The sequence below is a fragment of the Pogoniulus pusillus genome, chromosome 8 (genome assembly GCF_015220805.1).
Source record: "Pogoniulus pusillus isolate bPogPus1 chromosome 8, bPogPus1.pri, whole genome shotgun sequence".
NCBI lineage: Eukaryota > Metazoa > Chordata > Aves > Piciformes > Lybiidae > Pogoniulus > Pogoniulus pusillus.
In genome coordinates this window covers 13,096,315-13,105,110 of record NC_087271.1, presented here as the reverse complement: position 1 = coordinate 13,105,110, position 8,796 = coordinate 13,096,315, and positions in this window count along the sequence as shown.

Genomic DNA, 8,796 nt, shown 5'->3' with positions numbered 1-8,796 from the left:
TTAACCCTCAGAGAAATTGTGTAGGTTTGTTGACCTTTCCCCCTCCCCCCCCCTTACCTCATCTGAGCAGGCTACAAATACTATTCTTTGTTTCTGTGTTGATACAGAACACCTTATAAGAAAGCTACCCCTCTCTTGGGGTAATGGCTACCATTTATTCTGTAATCTGTAGTGTGTTCACACCCCATGGTGAAAAGGTTCTAGAAGAACTATTTGAACAGAGCTAAAAACATATTCTGAATTGCATCACTTCAACAACACAAAGTAAATTTAAACCCCTCAGTGCAGAGCAAAGCAGCTGGAACATACTGGGCAATCTGGCTCATTATGTGTAAATCTCTTCTCTGTGCCCTATTTTACTACATTCCTTATAACTAAAGCTGTTTGTGTGGACAGAGGATTTGCATGAGAATTATTCTCCACCTGAAATCATAATCCTCTTTATGGCACTGCAGTAACTTCTTCATCAACCACATGTAATATCATAAATGTGCACCAATGGAGAAAGAGCTCTGAAGAGACAAAGTCTGCATTCTTTGAAATGTGGCCATAGCCTTACAAACATTGTTAGGCATGAATTATTGTAAACGTATGTGTAGACTTGCTAGACTCCTGAGCTGAAATTATCCCTTGTGTAATCCACCATAATCTATAGAATTAATGTGGCTCAGTGAAAAGCTATCAAACATGCTTCATGATCTCTTTGTTCCGCTCTGTGTTGGAGCCACACTGAGCCCGAGACAGAAGACATGTAAAGGGGTGACTGGCAAGTCCTACACGTGGAGTCAGGCCTAGTTATGTCTGAGATGGATCCTATCTATCTGATCCTGATAAAAGGTCCTGGTTTAATCAATGGGCTCAGCTGAGAAGCAGCAGAATGATTTCCCTGAAGGACAAAATATTTTGTTCTCAGGAGACCTAAACTGTTTATAGGAAGTTAGTCTAGGAGTTAACTAGCTCCAAAGGGCAGCATATAAAGGAAGGAGGAAGGCTTTGCTGAGTGTTGTGCTGGTCTGAGGGAATGGCGTATGGTGCTGAAGTGGGGAGGGTAGTGGTACCAGCCATGGGGCTGAGTAGGAGAAGGTGAAGGAAGTGCACCACTGGGTGTGCATTTGTGTGTGCAATTTTGCCTAGAGCATAGGAGTAGGTTCTTGGGTGGGTGGGTGTGGGAGCTGCAGTGCTCAAAAGTAGCAGTGTGGGAGGAAACTGGAGCAAGGAGTCATGCTATCTTAGTATGGGCAGAAGGTGACTGGTGAGGAACAAGCCCTACCCTGTGGTGGAGCTCACTGGCCTGCAGGTAACTCATGGGGGACCTGGCTAAAAAAAGTGCTTTCTGATAACCTAGTACTTTAAGGAATGGGAGGATGCTCTAAGCTTTCTGAGTTACAACTATGTCCTCTTTAAGGATCAAGAGTAAAAATTACTGAGTGAGTGCTATTCTGATGAGGCAAGGAGAAGTTTGTACTGCCTGCTTCCCCTTTCACCTGCTTTAGCTAAGAGGTGAGAAGCTAAGCCCTTCTGCAATTCCTTTAAACTTGAGGGTCTTTTCCAAGCTGTCCTGTCCCATGACAGTGTGTTAACTAGTCCTGGTGTTGTGAAATGTCCTGTCCCAGGGTGCTAACACTCAGTAATGTTTTAGCCTAATTAACTTACATGACTGAAGTTATTTAAACAGCTGCAGGATAAATACAACTCATGACTTGCATCTTCCCACTGGTTAATGCCTCTTGAGACCAAACATCAGCACAGTGTGCAGTAGCACTGAAGAAACTGCAAAATAACAACTCTGCAGCAGAGTCAATGGTGAGCTTTGGTTGTACCTAAAGTTGATTTTGGTCTTTCACGTCTTAGATTTTCCTTTTGAAATGAATCAGTGTTCTAGGTAACTTGTATGACATCCGTTCATGTGCTGCCTCAAAGACCTAACCATTGCTGTACTCATAGTGTTAATGGATTGGGAAGATTTGGGGCACATGCAGTATTGCCCTTGGTACTTCAGTGAAATGTGCTATGCTGTGTGTGTGCTGTACTTGGCAACTTCAACAGACTGTTCTCATCCCATGAGAGATCCTTTTGCCTTGTAGAACAATTATGAGGTGTTTGTAGCCCAGTCCTCTTTCCTCTGTGCCAGACTACAGAAGACAACATTTTCTTGGCAGTCATTAATTCTACCTAAATGGCCAGCTTACAAGTGTCTTAAAATCAACATCTGGAAAATCTAAGTACACAAACTTCTTACAAATGCCACAGGCTGAATCATGGGCCAAAGTCAGCCTTGATGGATTACTGTCTTATATCTGTGTTCTGTTTTCCCTATATTGCTTGACTAAATTCCCTTATATGGAGATGTTTTCAGAGACAATTCTGATGTAAAATGCTCAGAGAACTGCATGGGACCAAATCTAAAATATCAAAGTACAAAAAAGAAAGATAAGCCCAGGCTTATCTTGAAAAGGGATGGTAGTGGAAACTCCTAGTTAAGAAGTATCAGTTCTGGCAGTTGTAAGAGCGAGAGAGTAGCCTTTGTGTCTGATTTTTAAAGACATAAATGTTACTTACATTCATGCTAAAGTAAGTTGCTGAAGTGAAAGACTTACATACATGTTTATATTTGTAGAGATTAAGCCTCATTAAACCCAAATATATTCAGGTTGTCAAAGTATCTAAATTATTGCTTCTTAATCCATCACTTTTTGTTGATTCCAACACCAATACCTATTGTCTTCCATCCTCTTATGAAAATAAAAGGGGTTTGTGTTATCTGGTCATGCTAGCTGTTGATAAATCAGCCTAGGGCAGACTTTTGTGGTTTATTTTATTTTATTGGACATTCATGACCTTCCCTTAAAATGTGAGCTGCATTCTTATCACTGCTAGAGAATAACTGATGCCAAAGTACATTCCCAGATAGAGCTAATATAGAAGAAAAAGTCTACAAATATAACTTCGCTGCTCCTTGATTAGTGTGGAGAGTTCTGTGTTGTCATATGAAAGTCTTGCTGCTGGTGTTGGTTCTTAACTTGCTAAAACCAGCACAGAAGCAGAAAGCAACAAAGGACTTTAGATTGCTTGCTGTGCAATCGAGATGCTTGATGTATTTCACAGTTTTCTTCCTCAAGCAGTGTTAACAGCAAGTCAGTTTGTTGCCTTGCAAAGGGCAGGAGAGAGTCATTTCTCCCTCCTGTTGGGTAGGCTTCACTTCTCCACCAGTAAGCCCTAAACCATCTGCAGATAGGCTATATCAAAGGCATCCATGTACCCAAGCATTTGTTTCTGTGTGGCAGCAAGCTAAATATGAGCAGCCATCAGGTTTATTTCAATGTTTGTCTACAAGAACAACACAGCAAAAGACATAAAGGAAAGGCCTGCAGGGACAGTATGGTACTAGACCTGCTCTTTGTGAGGGTGACTGGACTTTGTTGTCAGCTTCTTTCTTTGTTTTCTTCCCTACTGTGCTAGTTTGAGCCTAGCTAGAATGTTTTGGTGAGAAAAATTAGATTACAGGATGTGAAAAGGAAACAATGGTGATGTCTACTTCTCTCATAGGCTTGCTGAGATGTTTATAAGAACAAGAACACAAACATAGGTAAGAGAGTCGCTGCCTAGGCTTTGGGCTGAACTTCTCTCTCTCTAACCTAACCTGCTGTCTGTGTGACTAATCTGCCTGCTTCCTAGCCCTGCTGGCTGACCCTTCAATCTTCCTTGGGCATAAGGCAAGATCTAGGGTAAGGGAGAGGGGTGGAAGAAAGGTGGAAGGGTGGTTGGGGGCTATATAACTGTATATATTGTAAATATCTGCTTGCATATTGTGCTAAGCTGTAAATATAAAGCTTCATTCAATTCCCAGATCGGCTGAGTCTAGTCTATGTGATTTTCCAAAGTGGGGAGGGGGGGGCAGGTAACACCCAAACCATCACACCTACTTATGAAGGAAAAAAAAAAAAAAACAAAACTCAGCTTTCATATCACTACTTAAGGCAGAGTTTGGTTGGCCAATGGCTTGGCATTGCATCTTTGTATTCCTGCTAAAGAGAACACCAGACCCCCTAAAGATGGTGGCTTTTCTCTTGATTATTTTGCTTCTGACAGCTCTTAAAACTGTAATTCTTGGCTTTTTGCTGTCACTTTAATGTTCCATATGTACATATAAAATGTAACTTCACACACATATATTTTAGAGAGGCAATGTCTGGATCTCCAGGATGTGGACAGATACTATTACATTTACCACATGGCTGATGCCTGCTCAGTGTGATCTCAGATTGATTTGAACACTCCCGTGCCAGAGTGAGATGAACCAAGCAACAAAGGAGAATGGATGCAGGTACCTGCCAGAAGGGGCAAGGGTAAACCCTTCCAGCCATCCTCACATCCTCAGCTGCCCTTACACAACAGATACAGGGCACTAGAGGTTGAGGATGAGGTGGTTTTGGAGCAGGCAGAAGCATCACCAGCTGGGAGGGCAACTGAAACAAATCAGTTGCCCCCCTCACATCAGAATGAATATCCAAAAGAAAAAGAGGAGGATATTAACAAACCGCTGGTGGAGCACCTGGCTACAATGACTCTTTGTTCACCAATATGGTTAGATGGTCACAGTCCGCCACTTTATTTCTGTGATGCAGAGGTTTATATGCATTCTTGCAAGAGGCGTGCTCCACCAAGACTGGTTACATATAGAGGGTACAGGGTTACATGTAAGGCATGGATAGGTCAATATACCATAACAATCTGAGCATCAGCCTCTGGGACTGGCTAACTCAGCCCACATGCAGCTGGCGCTCCACCCCCTGCAGCTGCATGTCGGGGGAAGCTACCCAGCACCCGGTATCTTAACTCCCAAGATGGATTCAAGGATGATCCCAGCACGGGTTGCACATGTTTATCATTCTGTGTCCTCTGCTAGCAAGAATTTCTCCAACAGGAGGGTAATTGTTATTGGTGATTCCCTTCTGAAGGGAACAGAGGGCCCCATATGCCAGTCAGACCCCTTCCACAGGGAGGTCTGCTGCCTCCCTGAGTCCTGGGTCAGGGATGTTACCAGGAGGCTGGTAACTACTGTAGTGAATCCCTCTGATTACTATCCCTTATTAATTATACAGACAGGGAATGATGAGGTTGATAACAGAGGGCTAAAAGCTATCAAAAGGGACCTCAAGGCACTGTGAAAAGCAGTTGAGGGAGCAGGAGCACAGGTAGTCTTTTCATCTTTACCCTTAGACGCAGGTTGGAATGAAGAGAGGAATAGGAAAGCGTATTTGATTAACAAGTGGCTCAGAGGCTGGTGCCTCCAACAAAACTTTGGATTCTTTGATGTTGGGGAACTTTACATTGCCACAGGTCTGCAAGCAACAGATGGGGTACAACTGATGCAGAGGGGGAGAAGGACCCTGGCACATGAGCTGGCTGGGCTTGCTGAGAGGGCTTTAAACTGGAGTGGAAGGGGGAGGGGGTTAAACATGACAGCACTAGAGATAAATCAAAGGAAATTGAGTACGGTAGGCTAGAGATAGGGGTAAAAGCAGCAGCCCAGCTGAAGTGCATGTACACTAATGCACACAGTATGGGTAACAAACAAGAGGAGCTGGAAGCTTTGGTGCTGGAGGAAAACTATGATGTTGTCACCATCACTGAAACGTGGTGGGAATGACTCGCATGATTGGAGTGCTGTAATCAATGGCTACAGACTCTTCAGGAGAGACAGGCAAGGGAGAAGAGGTGGAAGAGTGGCTCTGTATATTAGGGATGCTCTGGATGTCATGGGGATAGAAATCAAGGATGATCAAGTTGAGTCTTTATGGTTGAGAATTAAGGGGAAGGCCAATAAGACCAATATCCTGGTTGGAGTCTGTTATAGACTACCCAACCAGGAAGAAGAGGTTGATTTATTACTCTTTAAACAACTGGAGGCTGCCTCAAGATCACCTGCCCTTGTTCTGGTGGGCGACTTGAACCTACCAGACATCTGCTGGGACTTAAACACTGCAGAGAAGAAGCAGTCTAGAAGGTTTCTAGAGTGTGTGGAAGACAACTTCTTATCCCAGCTGTTATGTGAGCCTACCAGGGGGGCAGCCCTGCTTGACCTGTTGCCCACAAATAGAGAAGGGCTGGTAGGGGATGTGGTGGTTGGAGGCTGCCTGGGGTCCAGTGACCACGAAATTATAGAGTTTCCAATATATGGAGAAACCAGGAGGGGCATCAACAGAACCTCCACACTGGACTTCTAAAGGGCAGACTTCAGCCTATTTAAGGCACTAACTCAGAAAGTTCTGTTGGAAAGAGCCCTTAAAAACAAAGGGGTCCAGGAAGGTTGGACCTACTTCAAGAAAGAACTCCTAAAGACACAGGAGCAGCTGTGCCATTGCGCCAGAAGATGAGCCGACGAGGGAGGCAGCCAGACTGGATGGGCAAAGAGCTGCTGAAGGAATTAAAGATAAAAAAGAGAGTATATTGCCTTTGGAAAAGAGGGGAGGTGTCCCAGGAAAAGTTCAAGGAAGTTGCTAGGTCTTGTAGAAAAAAAAATTAGAGAGGCAAAAGCCCATTTAGAGCTTAGGCTGGGCACAACTGTCCAGGAAAATAAAAAATATTTCTTTACATATATGAATGGCAAGAGAAGGGCCAAGGACAACCTCCAGTCCTTGTTAGATAGAGAGGGGAATAGAGTGACAAAGGATGAGGACAAGGCAGAAGTGCTTAACACCTCTTTGCCTCAATCTTCAATAGTGGGACAGGTTGTCTCCAGGACAGCTGGACTCCTGAAGTGGCAGATAAAGTCAAGGACCAGTATAGGCCCCCTCTAATCCATGAGGAAGAAGTAAGGGACCTGCTGAGACACTTGGATCCTCACAAGTCCATGGGACCGGATGGGATCCATCCTAGGGTGCTGAGAGAGCTGGCAGATGAGCTGCCCAAGATGCTCTCCATCATTTATCAACAGTCCTGGCTCACTGGGGAGGTTCCCGAAGACTGGAAGCTGGCCAATGTGATGCCCATCCACAAGAAGGATTGAAAAGAGGAACCAGAAAACTACCGACCTGCCAGCCTGACTTCAGTGCCAGCAAAGGGCATGGAACAGGTCATCTTGAGTGCCATCACAAAGCACCTACGGGATGGCCAAGGGATCAGGCCCAGCCAGCATGGCTTTAGGAAGGGCAGGTCCTGCCTCACCAACCTCATCTCCTTTTATGATCAGGTTACCTGCCTGGTGAATGTGGGGAAGGCTGTGGATGTAGTCTACCTGGACTTCAGCAAAGTCTTTGGCACTGTCTGCCACAACAAGCTCCTAGCCAAGCTGGCAGCTCATGGTTTGGACAGATTCACTCTGTGCTGGATCAAGAACTGGCTGGATGGCAGAGCCCAGAGAGTGGTGGTGAATGGTGCCACATCCAGTTGGCAGCCAGTTACTAGTGGTGTTCCCCAAGGATCAGTACTGGGCCCAGTCCTGTTCAATATCCTTATAGATGACCTGGATGAGGGGATTGAGTCCAGCATCAGTAAGTTTGCAGGTGACACCAAGCTAGGAGCAGGTGTTGATCTGTTGGAAGGTAGAAGAGCCCTGCAGAGGGACCTGGACAGGCTGGATGGGTGGGCAGAGGCCAATGGGATGAGATTTAACAAGGCCAAGTGCAGGGTTCTGCACTTTGGCCACAAGAACCCCAAGCAGCGCTATAGGCTGGGGACTGAGTGGCTGGAGAGCAGTCAGGAGGAAAGGGACCTGGGGGTACTGATAGATAATAAGCTGAAGATGAGCCAGCAGTGTGCCCAGGTGGCCAAGAGAGCCAATGGCATCCTGGCCTGCATCAGGAACAGTGTGGCCAGTAGGACAAGGGAGGTTATTCTGCCCCTGTACTCAGCACTGGTCAGGCCACACCTTGAGTGTGGGGAAACGTCGGTGGAGCGCTATGGGAAAATGACTCTTTGTTCACCAATATGGTTAGATGGTCAATCCACTTTATTTCTGTGATACAGTGACTTAAATGCACTCTAACAAGAGGCGTGCTCCAGCAAGATTGGTTACAGTCAGAGGGTCCAGAGTTACATGTAAGGTGTGCATAGGTTAGCTTATCACAACGTTCTAAGGGTCGGCCTTCCCAACCACTCACTCCAGCCCCTTTGGTTATCTAGTCTCTGCCCACTGCAGCTGTGTGTGGGGTGCTCAGTTGTTTACAGCTCGATTTCCTGGGCTAGCTGGGATCCAAGGACGTTCCCAGCACGGGTTGCTCATGTTTATCAGTTCTTGTGTGCTCTGCTAACAAGAATTTCTCCAACACTTGAGTGCGGTGTCCAGTTCTGGGCCCCCCAATTCAAGAAAGATGTTGAGGTGCTGGAGCATGTCCAGAGAAGGGCAACAAAGCTGATGAAAGGCCTGGAACACAAACCCTATGAGGAGAGGCTGAGGGAGCTGGGGCTGTTTAGTCTGGAGGAGGCTCAGGGGTGATCTTATTACTGTCTACAGCTACCTGAAGGGACATTGTAGCCAGGTGGGGGGTGGCCTCTTCTCCCAGGCAACCAGCAATAGAACAAGGGGACACAGTCTCAAGTTGTGCTGGGGGAAGTATAGGCTGGATGTTAGGAGGAACTTCTACACAGAGAGAGTGATTGGCATTGGAATGGGCTGCCCAGGGAGGTGGTGGAGTCACTGTCCCTGGAGGTCTTCAAGAAAAGACTGGATGAGGCACTTAGTGCCATGGTCTAGTTGACTGGCTAGGGCTGGGGGATAGGTTGGACTGGATGATCTTTGAGGTCTCTTCCAACCTGGTTGATTCTATGATTTCCATCACTGAAGTTGATTTTCCT